General features: G+C 43.2%; 1 protein-coding gene across 3 annotated transcripts in view; it reads left to right on the forward strand.

The window, feature by feature from the left end:
• The first annotated feature begins 10,533 nt into the window (after nt 1-10,533).
• Nucleotides 10,534-16,933, forward strand: part of ABCG2 (ATP binding cassette subfamily G member 2 (JR blood group)) — a 220,922-nt gene continuing 214,522 nt past the window's right edge. The window contains exon 1 of one of the 3 annotated variants that reach the window (XM_088464448.1): nt 10,534-10,609. The gene's annotated coding sequence lies outside the window, so the exon portion shown is untranslated. The remainder of the gene's footprint in view (nt 10,610-16,933) is intronic. The other 2 variants (XM_088464450.1, XM_088464449.1) reach the window with 2 other exon arrangements.

Genomic DNA, 16,933 nt, shown 5'->3' on the forward strand with positions numbered 1-16,933 from the left:
TGGATCTGGCCCATGGTCATATAACGGCAGGCCATCTAGGGGTAGAGAAAACCACTGAGCGAATAATGCAGAGGTTTTTCTGGCCCGGGCTTCATAAAGAGGTATCTGACTTTTGCGCATCCTGCCCTGAGTGTCAGTATCATGCTCACCGACCACATTTTAAGGGTCCACTAGTTCCATTGCCTATTATAGAGGTGCTGATAGTGAGAGAGCACCTGAAACAGGCTCAACAGGCACAGCAGATGGTATACAACCGCAATGCTCAGTTACTCAGCTTTGCTCCTGGGGACAGAGTGTTAGTGTTGGTTCCCACTGTGGAAAATAAACATTTGGCTAAATGGCAAGGCCCCTTTGAAATCTTAGAAAGAGTGGGACAGGTCAATTACAAAGTTTACCAGCCGGGGAAAGAAAGCCGGAACAGATATACCATATAAATCTGTTAAAGCCCTGGAAAGATAGAACGGTACTGTCGGCTGTCCGAGCCCCTCCAGTAAGTCCAGGGCCCTTAGTTCCCGAAGTGACAGTGGCAAAAACCCTGTCGGCAATTCAACAACGAGAGGTCAAGGAGTTTCTGGTTAGAAATAGGGTGCTGTTCTCTGATGTACCTGGGAAAACCTCGGTCGTTAAACATGACATCATCACTGACCCAGGGGTTAAAGTTAATCTAAAGCCCTATAGGTTACCAGTAGCACAAAGAGAATCGGTGTCGAAAGAAATTAAAAATATGCTAGAGTTAGGGGTTATTGAAGAATCACATAGTGAATGTTCAAGTCCCATTGTGTTGATTCCAAAGCCCGATGGGAGTGTGCGTTTCTGCAATGACTTCCGAAAGTTGAACAGTGTTTCAAAATTCGATGCCTACCCGATGCCACAGTGGAGAAGGAGGCGTTGGCCATAAAGTGGGCGTTACAAACTTTTAAATTTTCGGTGGAACACAGGCCAGGGGGCCTGTTGTTTAAAGCAGATGCGTTGTCACGCGTTCATTGTTTGGGGGCTTCAGTTGTTCCGCCCCATAGGTCGAAACAAAGGGGGGGATATGTTATAGGATCATTGGTAAAGTTGTCTGTGGCAGGGACATTTATCCCAGATTCCTGTCCTATGTGTTTAAAATCCCCAGGAGAAAGTCTGCAATGTAGCAGGCTTGAGTCTCGGCTTTTTGAAAAGCCGGTTTGGGACCTGGGGGTTGTGGGTGAGAGGCCACTCCAGGTTTTGGACCTTGCAACCTGGTAACAGACTTGTTAGGGCTTCCACCTGAGAGTGGCCAATATAAGGCTAGTGTGTTGAGGGCTGATTGTCTCACCTGGGAGAGCAGACAGGGAGTTTGCTCAGAGACACTTGAAAACCTAACTGTAAGTGTTGTGCTGTGCTTTTGTTGCTGGTGAGGGCATTAGGCCCTGCCAGGTTCTGGTAGTGAGGGAACTACCTGTGAAGTTAGTGCCCCGACAGGGCTAGGATTTACGTTTATGTTTTCTTTGTGTTATTTCTGACATTGCACAATAAAGACTGGCGCCGACCAGCTTGTACTTGCATCCAGTCTGGCGTACTGTTTCCCAGCTGCTGTGTGTGAAAGGAAGGAGTCCTCTACCCAGGAGAGGGACCCCCTAACCTAACTGTGTCACAAATCCTAAATCTAACTTTCACTTTTTAATACTTTGTTGCAAATCCTTTGCAGGCAATTACAGCCTGAAGTCTGGAACGCATAGACATCACCAGGCGCTGGGTTTCATCCCTGGTGATGCTCTGCCAGGCCTCTACTGCAAATGTCTTCAGTTCCTGCTTGTTCTTGGGGCATTTTCCCTTCAGTTCTGTCTTCATCAAGTGAAATGCATGCTCAATCAGATTCAGGTCAGGGGATTGACTTGGCCATTGCATAACATTCCACTTTTTAGCCTTAAAAAACTCTTTGCTTTTGCAGTATGCTTCAGGTCATTGTCCAGCTGCACTGTGAAGCGCCATCCAATGAGTTCTGAAGCATTTGACTGAATATGAGCATATAATATTGCCCGAAACACTTCAGAATTCATTCTGCTGCTTTTGTCAGCAGTCACATCATCAATAAATACAAGGGAACCAGTTCCATTGGCAGCCATACATGCCCACACCATGACACTACCACCACAATGCTTCATTGATGAGGTGGTATGTTTTGGATCATGAGCAGTTCCTTTCCTTCTCCATACTCTTCTCTTCCCATCACTCTGGTACAAGTTGATCTTTGTCTCATCTGTCCATAGGATGTTGTTCCAGAACTGTAATGGCTTTTTTAGATGTTGTTTGGCAAACTCTAATCTGGTCTTCCTGTTTTTGTGGCTCACCAATGGTTTACATCTTGTGGTGGACCCTCTATATTCACTCTTGTGAAGTCTTCTCTTGATTGTTGACTTTGACACATATACACCTACCTCCTGGAGAGTGTTCTTGATTTGGCCAACTGTTGTGAAGGGGTTTTTCTTCACCAGGGAAATAATTCTTCAGTCATCCACCACAGTTGTTTTCCGTGGTCTTCCGGGTCTTTTGGTGTTGCTGAGCTCTCCGGTGCGTTCTTTCTTTTTAAGAATGTTCCAAACAGTTGATTTGGCCACACCTAATGTTTTTGCTATCTCTCTGATGGGTTTGTTTTGATTTTTCAGCCTAATGAAGTCTTGCTTCACTGATAGTGACAGTTCTTTGGATCTCATATTGAGAGTCGACAGCAACTGATTCCAAATGCAAATGTCACACCTAGAATCAACTCCAGACCTTTTACCTGCTTAATTGATAATGAAATAATGAGGGAATAGCCCACACCTGTCCATGAAATAGCTTTTGAGTTGATAGTCCCATTACTTTTGGCCCCTTAAAAAGTGGGAGGCACATATGGAAACCGTTGTAATTCCTACACCGTTCACCTGATTTGGATGTAATTATCCTCAAATTAAATCTGAAAGTCTGCAGTTAAAGCACATCTTGTTTGTTTCATTTCAAAGCCATTGTGGTGGTGAATAGAGGCCAAAATATGAAAATTCTGTCAATGTCCCAATATTTATGCACCTGACTGTATGTGCACAAAATCAGGTTCATGGAAACCGCAGAGAAAGCATTAATAATTGTTGCTAATAAATTGTCACTGTAGACTGATTAATAAATGTACAGTAAGCAGGCAGTCACATAAAAGCAGTCCGTGGTTTATAGTTAATGGCAACTGGCAGACCTTGGGTTAGTAGAAGCAATGTATATTCCTTTTGTTAATCTCTACTCAGGGAGCTGTTTGTGAGTGAAGCATTCAATAGCAAGCCACACAAAAATCCACCCAGTGGAAGGCCCACCTAGGGAGCCTATCGTGGGCCTTCCACTGGGTGGACTTGGATGAAAACTGCACAGAGGGTGGCAATTGGTCTGGGATGCCTAATGGAGTGGTTGGGGTCCCAGTCGGACCTCACGGCGGAGTGCACCAGGCAGAACTTTTATCAGGGAGCTTGTTGTGTGCCTTCCACTGGATGGATTTGGACAACATCACATAATAGAACTTAATAACTTGAAGATTTAAAGCTGGGTACTTCAGCTAGTTGTACAATACATTGCATTTATTTTGTGTCTAGGGGACCTATTCATCATCACTTAATTTTCACAAAAGCAGGTGAAAATGCCCATTTTCACCTGTAATTGTGAAAATTAATTGTTTGGGCCATTCATCAAGAAGGTCATTCATCCTCTCGCGGAATGGCCCACTGTCCCCATACACTAGTATGGGGAGAGTATTCATCAAGCTCTGAAAATATATATTATTTTCGGAGCTTGACTGAGGGAGCATTCGCCATCTTCAAATGGCGAATGCTCCTGCTCCGGCATCGCAACCCGCTCCTTTCCTATGGGAAGAAAGTCCGGCTCCTTCTGCTGGACGTCGGGGCTCTTGTGCGCATGTGTGACCTGTAGGCCGCGCATGCGCACTCCCGTCACTGCTCCGACAGGAGCAGCGAAAGGATTCACTGTTCCGAAAAGGAGCAGTGAAGCCGTTCGCGGGGTCTGCTGATATCGCATTAGCCATCACCGCGCCGAAGCAATGAGTTAGAATGTTAATTATCGGGGTACGTTTTGACCCCGATAATTAACATGATGAATAGGCCCCTAGAGATCTTGTTCTTCCACGTACCTAAATTATAATTTTTTTCCCATATCAAAATTGTTAAATATGCAACAATGTCACAATGACGAGGCTGAAGTTAGCTTTTTATTCACTTCTTATTTGAGCTCCAGCTTCTTATTCATTTTCCAGCTTCTTATTCAGAACATGTTATATTAAAAAAAAATTATCATATAGAATCAGTATGCTTACGTTGAATAAACAAAATATGGTATATATTACACAAATTTCAATTGTATTTTGCTTGGCCTACAAAGCTTTTGGGCATGAAATAGGGTGGCAAAGTGGGCACAGGGACCAGATTTTCTATATTTGAATAAGTAGCTGTACTTGTGCAAGGGTTAACTAGCCTTGGGCAATAAATTTGACACTTGGAATCCACAGAGGGGGGTCATTTACATATGACCCACTTGCAATTGGCCTTGCCCAACAAGGTTTTGGGCATGAAATAGGGCATTAAAGTGGGCACAGGCACCAATTAATACATTTGAATAAGTAGCTGTACTTGTGCAAGGGTTAACTAGCCTTGGGCAACTAATTTGACACTTGGAATCCACAGACGGGGGTCACTTACATATGACCCACATGCAATTGGCCTTGTCCAACAAGCTTCTGGTCATGAAATTGGGTGGTAAAGTAGGCATAGGGACCAGATTTTCTAAATTTGAATAAGTAGCTGTAGTTGTGCAAGGGTTAAAGAGCCTTGGGCAACAAATGTGACACTTGGAATCCACAGAGGGGGGTCACTTACATATGACCCACTTGCATTGGCCTTGCCCAACAAGCTAGGCACCAATTAATAAATTTGAATAAAATCTGGTGCCCATGCCCATTTTACCACCATATTTAATACCCAAAACCTTGTTGGGCAAGGCCAATTGTGTTTGGGTTATATGTATCTTAACCCTCTCTGTGGACTCCAAGTGTCACATTTGTTGCCCAAGGCTATTTTACCCTTGCACAACTATGGCTACTTATTCAAATATACATAATTTGGTCTCTATGCCCACTTTACCACCCTATTTCATGCCTAAAATCTTGTTGGGCAAGGCCAATTGTATGTGGGTTATATGTATGTGACCCCCCTTTGTGGATGTCAGGTGTCAAAGTTGTTGCCCAATGCTATTTAACCCTTGTACAACTACAGCTACTTATTCAAATTTAGAAGATCTGGTCCCTATGCCCACTTTACCACATATTTAATGCCCAAAAGCTTGTTGGGCAAGGCCAATTGCAAATGGGTCATATGTAAGTTAACCTATTCTGTGGATTCCAAGTGTAACATTTGTTTCCCAAAGCTATTTAACCCTTGCACAACTACAGCTACTTATTGAAATATAGAAAATCGTGTCTCTGTGCCCACTTTACCACCCTATTTCATGCCCAAAAGCTTGTTGGGCAAGGCCAATTGTAAGTGGGTCATATGTAAGTGACACCCCTCTGTAGATTCCAAGTGTCAAATTTGTTGCCCAAGGCTAGTTAACCCTTGCACAACTACAGCTACTTATTCAAATATAGAAAATCTGGTCCCTGTGCCCAATTTACCACCCAATTTCATGCCCAAAGCTTGTTGGGCAAGGCCAATTGCAAGTGGGTCATATGTAAGTGACCCCTTTCCTTGGATTCCAAGTGTCAAATTTGTTGCCCAAGGCTAGTTAACCCTTGCACAAGTACAGCTACTTATTCAAATATAGAAAATCTGTTCCCCATGCCGACTTTACTACCCTATTTCATGCCCGAAAGCTTATTGAACAAGGCCAATTGCAAGTGGGTCATATGTAAGTGACCCCCTCTGTGAATTCCACGTGTCAAATTTGTTGCCCAAGGCTAGTTAACCCTTGCACAACTACAGCTACTTATTCAAATATAGAAAATCTGCTCCCTATGCCCTCTTTAATGCCCTATTTCATGCCCAAAACCTTGTTGGGCAAGACCAATTGCAAGTGGTTCACATATAAGTGACCCCCCTGTGTGGATTGCAAGTGTCAAATTTGTTGCCCAAGGCTATTATTTAACCTTTGCACAACTACAGCTACTTATTCAAATGTATAAAATGTGGTGTTTGTGCCCACTTTATTACCCTATTTCAGGCCCAAAACCTTGTTGGGCAAGGCCAATTGCAGGTGATTCACATGTAAGTAACTCCCATGTGTGTATTCCAAGTGTCAAATTAGTTGCCCGATGCTATTTAGCCTTTGCACAACTATGGCTACTTATTCAAATATATAAATTGGTGATTGTGCCCACTTTACTACCCTTTTTTATGGCCAAAACCTTGTTGGGCAAGGGCAATCTCAAGTGGTTCATATGTAAGTGACCCCCTATGAGGATTCCAAGTGTCAAATTTGTTGCCGAAGGCTAGTTAACCCTTGCACAACTACAGCTACTTATTCAAATATAGAAAATCTGGTCCCTGTGCCCACTTTACCACCCTATTTCATGCCCAAAAGCTTGTTGGGCAAGGCCAATTGCAAGTTGGTCATATGTAAGTGACCCATCTCTGTGGATTCCAAGTGTCAAATTAGTTGCCCAAGGCTAGTTAACCCTTGCACAAGTACAGCTATTTATTCAAATATAGAAAATCTGGTCCCTGTGCCCACTTTACCACCCTATTTCATGCCCAAAAGCTTTGTGGGCCAAGCAAAATACAAATGAAATTTGTGTAATAGATAACATATTTTGTTCATTTAATGTAAGCATACTGATTCTATATGATCATTTTTTTTTAATATAACATGTTCTGAATAAGAAGCTGGAAAATGAATAAGAAACTGGAGCTCAAATAAGAAGTGTATAAGAAGCTGGCCGAATAAGAAGCTAACTTCATTGTGACATTGTTGCATATTTAACAATTTTGATATGGGAAAAAAATTATAATTTAGGTACGTGGAAGAACAAGATCTCTAGGGGCCTATTCAATGTCCAATACAATACAATGGTGGTGTACATAATGAGAATACTTCAGTTTTTTTTTCTACATAATACAACATTTCTTGTTGGCTTTGGCCCTCATTCAGAGGCACTCGCAAAATGCGAGCGGTCGCTCTGAATGAGGGCGGCCGCTTGGGTTTTGAAGTGCGGCCTCCTGGTCGCTAGCTAAGCTGTGGGTTACTACCCACAGCTTTAGCGACCAACCAGGTTGATGGTCGTGATGGTCAAGACATCGACCCGCTTGCGAGCGCTCAGCGCTTGCGATCGGGTCTGAATGAGGTCCTTTGTCTTTTGACTTTGTAGAGGGAATGTTGAAAGTTATTAGGGCTCTATTTGTTATTGTTCTCATTCTGTCGTACTTAACATTCTGCATTGCAGTATATATCTATGATCAGGGCTATATATCTATGATTTGATATATATATATACAATCACAAACCCTCAATGCGCTACTAATACAAATATTTAAAAAATAATTTAAAATAGAGAAATGGAAGCTGCTCCTCTTGTACGATCCTTGCCAGGTTGGATCTAAAGATAAAACATAAAAACAAAACAAGAGGGCGCTGATAGTGTAGTATTTTTTAGACTCTGAATATTTTTAATAATAAATAATGTGCGTACATTAAATTTGTATATTTACGCTTATCATAATTCCACTCAAAGAAATGATGAGTCAGGACACAGTTTTCATAGGATATCCAGAACTTTGCCCAGCATCAAAAACAAAACCAGAAGAAGATCATAGGGTAGTATATCAAAACTTTATAATTCACTACATATGATTGAAGACACGTACAAGATAAAAACTTGGTTTATAACAAATCAATCAAGCATGGTTCACCCATATCCAGGAGTCCAGTTTTTTTTTTTTTTTTTTTTTAAACCTAACGTCACGTCATTTCCGGTAATTGGAGGATACACTACTTATAGTAACTGGTGTCATCATTGCCCTATCTTCCCTTATGCTATTAGCGTCACGTAACTTCCGGTAATCGGAAGTCGTGTCTTAGTGGGTCTATAGCGCACTCTTTATTGGTGTCCTCACTGCCCTATTTCCTTAAAGCATTGGCGTTACGTCACTTCCGGTAATCGGAACTAGTGTTTTATAGCACATTCCTTTATCAGCGCACTTTCTGCCATACATCCGGCAATCGGAAGACTTGTTTCCACAGCGCACTTCTTTATCGGCTCACATTAGTTGCCATTCATCCGGTCAGATGATACACGATATTATCCCTGATTGGTAATAGAGATTCACATAATGTTATTGGTTGGCACCTTTATATGTGTTGGCAGCTATTTATAGGTTGATTGGGGCTGATTAGAGATTAATTTATTCTCCAGCTGTATTTGGGCTTATGGTTAACTTATCCATGGTCTGCATACTTAGTGGCCATTTTTGATGAGCCCGATTTTTGTTAATAAATGAATTTTTATGGGTTGAAGTAATCTAAAGGTATATATTTGATTGGATTGTGTTTTCATAACAATATTTAATGTTATTTATTTTATTTACAGAGAAATGGATTGTGTTAGTGTACATTAATGTATAATTACAATGTGTATATTCGGCCATTTTATTGAAGCCACATAGGGATATATGTGACTATAAATGGAGTCTTTTTTATTGTAACAAAATTGTAATACATTGGACTGCTCTAGTGAACTTTTAGCCCTATTTAAAGCATCACAAATGGATCAGGAACCTATCCCTGAGGAAGTTTGTTTACAAACGAAACGCGTTGGAGGTTCCTGGTTACATTCATTCAAGCTCACACCTTGGAGGCAGCATTACGGAAACCATCTGGATTTGGTACCATTCAGTGGGATTGCATTGGACTCCTGGATATGGGTGAACCATGCTTGATTGATTTGTTATAAACCAAGTTTTTATCTTGTACGTGTCTTCAATCATATGTCGTGAATTATAAAGTTTTGATATACTACCCTATGATCTTCTTCTGGTTTTGTTTTTGATGCTGGGCAAAGTTCTGGATATCCTAGGAAAACTGTCCTGACTCATCATTTCATTGAGTGGAATTATGATAAGCGTAAATATACAAATTTAATGTACGCACATTATTTATTATTAAAAATATTTAGTGTCTAAAAAATACTACACTATTAGCGCCCTCTTGTTTTGTTTTTATATATATATATATATACATAAATGTATATATACAGTGTATATATATATATATATATATACGTACATTTTAAGTATCACCCCAATGCACCATAGAAGTACTACAGCAGATATCTCCATTTCTTCCACAATCCCTTGATATCTGACAGCAGCCGCAGCCCCCAATCGGTATCTAGGAGTGTAGCGCATGCGCATCTGGCCGAAACAGAAAGTAAAATGATCACGGATGGATGGTTCCTGGTGTCTCAGTAATGATACATTCAACAAGCAAATAAGGATCCACTCTTGCTGCGAATTCCGGCAATAAGGAATCCTTATTTAGGGGACTGATCGCATTTCTTAATACTATATGCCCCTTTATGACTATTCTGTGTATGTACAAGCAAAAAGGCTGCGTCTGCACAGTAACAACAACAGAATCTCGGAGGAGTGATACTCCAAAATCACTGCTGTACTGTTAATTGGTACTCCACATTCCATCATATGGAAGAAGACAGCTCGCATATGTGCAGAAGACTTACCGGAGACTTCAGATGACGGATTGCACAGAAAGAATGTGTAATAGAAGCTGGTAGACAATGCCATCTATAGTAGGCGTTGCCTAATATAAGCCTATGGGCTTCTTTTGCAGACTTCGCCAAGAGGAATCCAATAGGATCCATCCCATGGTCCCCCGCTGATTGCACATGTGCTATCCAATGTCTGTGCATGCGCAGAAGGACTCCCAGGTCATACATCTGTAAGTCCCCGCACTGCAAAGGACAGTTCTTATTGGAAGAGCACATGTACATGCATACAGGCAGCGTTGCTAAATGTTGCTATGCATGCGATCAGTGGCGGGATGCATCACATCTAAAATGCAATGCTTGATGCATCCAGGCCCTAAAGTGTTACTGTATCACATATAGAGAAAACATATGAAGCATGAAATTATGGTATAAATTGTGACAAAACGATGTAGTATCAAAAATAAAAATATATGTGTGCTTTTCTTTCCAGCGTTATTATAGTCATCAACATTACGCAGACACAAAGTATAAGGTACTGTAAGGTAGAGTGGGCTGGCATCTGATAGCTCTGAAGTACTGAATGTCATCTTATACAGCCTTGAAACACTTAACCCTTTCACAGGGTGTGTTAATTGTAAACTAATACTACTTGTCATAGTCCTTAACAGCATACAGAACATGTAAAAAAAATGACCTTATGATGTGACTGGCACCTATGATTCTAGTCACAGAGTTACTCCGTGCTAGTGAATGAGCTACAAGGGATGGCAGTGCAGCTGTGCGGCCCTGCAGGGTTAATAGTAGCTATCTGCATCCTGCCGGCTGTGAGCATTTAGGTTTCCGGAGCCCCCGTGTATGATTCCTCTTTCCAGCAACATGGCTGCTGCCTGCTGCGTATAGGTAACGTGTATTTCTATTTCTAGCCTTACGTTCTTGTGTATTATTTTATGGCTGGGTAGTTGTATCAAGAACGTTTTCGTGTTACTTCTGCAAACGTGTGACCTATTGTCTGCTGACACTGGCTGCGGCTATGTTACATAGCACTGCTCAGGGCTGCTATCCATAAAAGGAATATACTTGTACATTCCGTCAGCCTGCTCCTTATACATGTTGTGTTAGAGAGACTATCATTCATGTTCTATTCCCTCTATTACCTGACTGTACAATGCAGAGGGGATGGTACTGTAAGCAGCAGGTTCGTCTCTGCGCCCATATACACTGACACACTAGCTACAAGTAACACATAACTTCACACATTGCAAAACTATATAACTAACCACTAAGATATACACATGGCTCATATACTACTGGTGAGTTTAGGAGCTAGGGGACACTTTACTGCAGTCACAAATGAATCTATTCAATAGAGGGACTTCTGGAATGAAAGTGTAGCAGGGTGATCTTGGGTCCTAAAGAGAGACGCTTGTGTTACTGTTCTAAAGTATTCAAGGTTTAAGTTTTTCTATGGTATGATGTTATTTACAAATATTTACAAAGCGTGACATTTCCAGAGATAACATGTGTTTCTTCCTTCTCCACGTGTGTTGTAGCCTGCTCTATAAGTAGTTATAAGGGCAGCAGGTAAATAATTCAGTAAACAAAATAAAAGCATTTTTCTGGAGAAAGCATTTAATTTGGTTTCTCACTTTTTAGAATAAACTGCAGAGAAATCACTGATTTTTTTTTTTTCTTTCTAAAATCAGTGCTGCAACCCCATAGGTTTCTATGGGGGCTGCACACAAAGGGGTTCATTCAGACCCGCTCGTGAGCGTCAGGACGCTCGCAAGCGGGTCGATGTTCCCCACTGCGCATGCACACGACGGAGGGAGCTCCGTCGTGCGCATGCGCGAGACCCTGGGAGCAACGGGCTTTCCATCACTCCGGGTCTCACACCAAAGGGGGCGTGCTGTCGATATTGATTGACAGCACGCCCCCTTTGGTGGGCGTGCCGGGGGCGTGCCTGCCAGACGGAGGCGTTCCCATGGGAACGCCTACCGTCTGTAGCCGGCCCCACTGACATCACTAGTGATGTCAGTGGGAGTGATTTTGGCTCTGATAGAGCCAAAATCACTCCAGGGCTTGCGGTCACCGAGACCCTACCGCAGGGTCTCGTCGCAAGCCCGATGGTCGCGATGGTCTTGACCATCTTTTTGGCCACTCGCATATGCTGTGGGTGGTCACCCACAGCTATACGAGCGGCCAGGAGGCCGCTCCATTTTCATGGAGGAGGGCCCTGATTCAGAGCGAGCGCTCTGGTCAGAGCGTTCGGCTCTGAATCAGGCCCAAAGTGTATTAAAAGAAAAAAAGAGAGCGAGAGAAAAGTGACGCTTCTATCTAAAACATAACCTCTCCGGGTGGCTTCATGCGCTTCCTCAGGATTGATGAGCAGGAAGGCCCTGTTATCTTCATGCTTTCTCCCATACCGCATTGTGCCCCTGGGCCGTTAGGCTGGGAGGCACAGGACACATACCATATTTTGCAAAGGTGACAGACGACATTGGACTCTGGGCCTGATTCAGAGCCGCTCGTAAGCGGCCGCTCGTTCACTCTGAGTGATGTTCGCACAACTGCGCATGCATATGGTTCACAATGCGCATGCGCAAACCAGTCATTGCGGTCGGAAATCGTGCACTCTTAAAACAGCGAGGGGCTGCTAATTTGATTGACAGAATGTACCCTTTGTGGGTGGTAACAGGAGAAGGTGCTTGAAAACGAGGGAGGAGCTTGAAAACGGGGGAGTGGAGATCCGAACGCAGGCGTGCCTAACGGTCAAAACGGCGTTTAATGGGAGTGCATAATTAGTAAAGGAGCGTCATCGACCACGTCACTTGGTTGTCTTTTAGCCTGAACTGCTCGCAGTGATAGCGGGAAGTAAATCCTACCACAAGCACTGCGAGCAGTTCAGATGCCTTTCGATGTTCCCGATTAACCTAATAAATAACGGAGATGACGTGTGATGTGAATGGCAAAGGGGCGTCTTTACAAAATAGCGAGCGCATTATTCGGACGTTCGCTCAGACATAGAGGCGTCAACACACCGCAAAGAGCGAGCGCTCAATTTAAATATCCGGCCCCTTTTTAAGAACGAGCATCCGCAAATAGCGTCCGGGTCTGAATCAGGCCCTCTGTTACATGACCCCTTCCACCAGGTACAAAATGCTCTGCTCCTGGACTTCCCACCTAAATCATGAGTGCCTGTGTTCAGGGCCGGACTGCCCATCTGGCAAATGCCAGAAGGATAGATGGGCCAGTTCGGCGTTAAACCGTGGCCGAGCAGCTCCGCCTCCCAGTGCTCTGCTCGGCCTGGATACTGACAGGGGTGTGCTGTGAGGCCAGGCCCCCGTGACTTGTGTCATGCACCCGTGAGATGTAACCACGCCCCTTTGTAAATTGTTTTGGTAAATTATTAATTGAGTTAGGAATGATTTCCATTTTTTCATGGTCAGATATGTAGAGCTCTAGAGACAATTTGCAGAGATGTACAGACATGTAAACACCCATTTTCACATTATTTAGATAAAAATAATATTGCCCCCTAGGTATGACATCATGATGTGACTTGTTTAGTGGGCGGGGCCAGCACAGGGTTCACTGACCACCTATTATGTCGCTATTCGTGTTCAAATACATAAATCAGAGAGTGACAGTAAATAAGATTCTCATACATTTTTATGTTTTAACAAATGTATATTTAACATATGTGTGTTATATTATTTATGTTATAAAGTTGCGTTCTCATGTGTTTGACAGCCCACATTGGCATGACTGGCTCACAAATCTGAGATAAGGTAGAGAAATCGTGGTGGAACCATTAATAAAGCAAGTCTGTCAGTAATACCCCAAAATTGCTTGATTCCTGCCCTCTTGATAACCTGAACCTTGGTGCTCAATGTCAATCAAATTATCACACTATCATACAAAATTGTCACACAGAATGATGGACCCACATAGTGCCCCCTTTATTTTACCTCTCCCAACAATTAAGTTTCTATCGTTATACATGTTGTAAGTGGCTGCCACAGAGTAAGCACCCTTTTATAGAGATGTTTAGGGTAGAATTGAATGAAAGGGTTAATAAGCTTTTTTTTTTTTCATTTTAAAGCTAGGCTAATGTAATTTGTCATCAAACCTCATCCATGTCAGTAATACAAAGGATGCCATGTGTGATTGCATTATCACACCACTGCTACGTTGCATTACTTAGATGACATGGCTTGATGATTTGCGTCATATCCGTGTCCACCTTGCAGCAGGTAAATGCTCTGGGACAATTTCCTGCTCTTGTGATAATGCCAGTGTCTCTTGTACATTCTGGGAGAGTACACGTCTGTATTTTACAGAAAGTCATGTGCATTCAGCCAGCTAAAAACAAACTGAAAAATTGCATAATAATTTTAGTGCTTGTTATTGGATGGAAAACAAATGACAGCACCAGGGAGCAGAGACTGGTTGTTATGGGAGCCAGGTGCTTCAGGAGTGCATTTAATCACATTCTGAGATAAGCCTCTGCAAGTCTCGGAGCATTGTCTGGCCATGTACTGGTAAGAACGATGTCGTTTTATTTAGTGGAAGATTTACATTGTATGACTTTCTCAGGTGTACTGATCTTCTGTAGCTTTGGTTGTCTGGTGGTCACACATTGTACTGTGTATTGTGCCTCAGCACTAGAATTGGGGCCGGATTAAGGGCCACATGTGCCCGGGGCTGAAATGGTTTTAAGAGCCCATTATGAGAAGCAGAGGAGGGGGTGTGGCCGGTGTCATATGAGCACGATCAGCTCCACTGTCTCCATAAATATGTAAAAGTGTAAAAATTGCATTATTTTGTGAGGGAAATGGAAATACAATTTTTATACTGTTATGACAGTATGGCCAACTGGTTGCTGGTCATGATGATGGGCCTATTTTTATGTGGAAGCCTGGGGCTGTAACTCCATCCACCCCATTGGTTATCTGGCCCTGAGTGGAATGTTTCCATTCTGAAGATTAGGAGCTGCGTGGAGCTATGTATCATTGTCTACTCCCTGAAAGTCGTGGAAGCTCCTCATTTTTCAGGTAACTCCTCATACCCCCAGAAGAGTAGGAAGATCTCCCGCATCCTATCCCCTTCCTTGTAAAGTGGGCAGGATGGGGAGATGTTATGGGGAATTTGCGGGTCTGTAGGGAGCGGACGGGGCTAAACTGACGAGAATCGCGTCATTTAGCCCTGTCCCCTTAGCATGGACCCACAAATTGCGACCTTCTGCCGTGAAGGGGCAGGGTTTAGTGACGTTTACCGTCCGGCCCCGCCCCTGAACCTGTCTGCAGCATCTCCTCTCTGGGCTTGCTCGCAGAGAGGAGAATTGTAAAGTCGGCAAGTATGCCTTGCATGTAATAGGCCCCTTTATCTATAGATAAATCTATAAAGAAAAATAATATATTAACGCTAGTGCTAATATGTAGGAACCTTAACTGCTGCTGTCAATAGATTGCTTGCATAAAAATTCCTAAAATTAGAAAATATAAAGGAGTCTATTCATGGAAATCTGCTATAATCATATGTTGGTTTACACTAGACATCATAGTTTTGTTATACAATGTAATGGTTTCATAAGTTGGAATTCATGTACACTTACCCTTACCTACCTACGGTATTCTGGGTCCCTGGTGATCCTGTCACCCCTTATTTCTGCAGAGTTATCGCTGTCGTCAGGTTCTGCTTCTTTCTGCACATGCGTCGTCTTATTGAACTTGTGTTTTCCTGCACATGTGCTGGCTGGTGTTGTAGATGTAGCTGCAGTAGTTGCTGGGGTATAAAGGGGTGGAGCTATAATGAAGGAGGGGGTGAAAGGCTGAAGTAATCAACTTTCTTGTCCTTTTCATATGGACGATGAGATCATTACGCCGTCCTTAGATGGCGAACCTGAGGAGATAAGGGATGCATACACGAAGCTGGGTCGCCGGAGAAGTAATAACCTTCTCCATGGTCACCCACTTTGTGAATTGATGAAAGCAGTGCAAAGCCCTGTTTTCAGGTAAAATGCTTTTCACTGTTCTATGAATAGACCCAAGAGAGACGCCGTGCTATTTGTCCTTCTAAACATAAACTAGGGGAATTCACACATTCAGGTATAGCAGTAGCGAAACTGGTTCATATGATATATCCATAGAACATAGTGCACATATAGTATTGAACCAGCCTAGTTAATTGATTATCTTGTTTGCCACTGACAAATCTAAATGAGCAGATAGTAATGAAAAGCAGTCGGGAAGCCGACGGACGTAATCTAGTCCGTCGGCTTCCCGACTGTCTAATGATAGGCGTCGAAATCCCGACGCCTGTCTTTAGACCTAAGCCGGGAGCCCGACACCCGGCTTACCGATCTAAGATAAGTCGTGCACCCCGCACGGACAGCCGCGCGCTTAGGGGCTCCCAGGGGGAGATTTAGGGTTAGACACCCCCCTGGGAGGTTAGGATTAGGCTAGGGGAAGGGGGGGTTAGGGTTAGGCACCCCCGGGGGGAGGTTAGGGTTAGGCACCCCCCCGGGAGACTTAGGGTTATGCTGCAGGGAAGGGGAGTTAGGTTTAGGCACTTGGGGGAAAGTTAGGGTTAGGCAACCCTAAAGGAGGGTTAGGGGGTAGAATTAGGTTAGTTTATACTTACCTTTGGACGTTCAGGATCTTCACCCCTGCTGGGCTTCCGTTGTCGGGATTTGAATAGATGGAAATAACTCTATAAGGGAGCTTACTAGGAATACACAGATGTACTATATTAATTGACCTTAGGCTGGAAATGATAATGTTGTTTGGCCGTGAATAGTTTCAGTTATTCCAAGTACAGAATACTTGGATGTGCGCTAACGTTTTAGCGTGGGGGTACACGACCTGTCCGAGCGAGGATTTGGGCAGCTGGTAGTCAATGCTCCTCAGTGTCCATTGCCAAGATTGAAAGTGTAGAAATTGCAAGTCTTGTCACACGCTGAAGGCTCTCAAGCTGTGTAGGCAATCGCAGTGACTAATTTATGTACTCCCATGCAACAGCTTTCAAATGGACAGGCCCGCCACCCCCAAACGCTCACGGCCCGTCACTCACTCTGCAATGGATTCCTATCTGTGTGCATAATTGCAGTGCGGTGGCTAACAATCGCTCGATCTGCGTACGTAGTTACAATTATGATCGTTGCTGATTCAGGCCCTAAATTCCATTATACAATCTGAGTTGGAAGCTCCAGGTTAGCTGTACAGG

Source organism: Taudactylus pleione, unplaced genomic scaffold (assembly GCF_031769625.1).
Source record: "Taudactylus pleione unplaced genomic scaffold, aTauple2 ptg000055l, whole genome shotgun sequence".
Taxonomy (NCBI): Eukaryota; Metazoa; Chordata; class Amphibia; order Anura; family Myobatrachidae; genus Taudactylus; species Taudactylus pleione.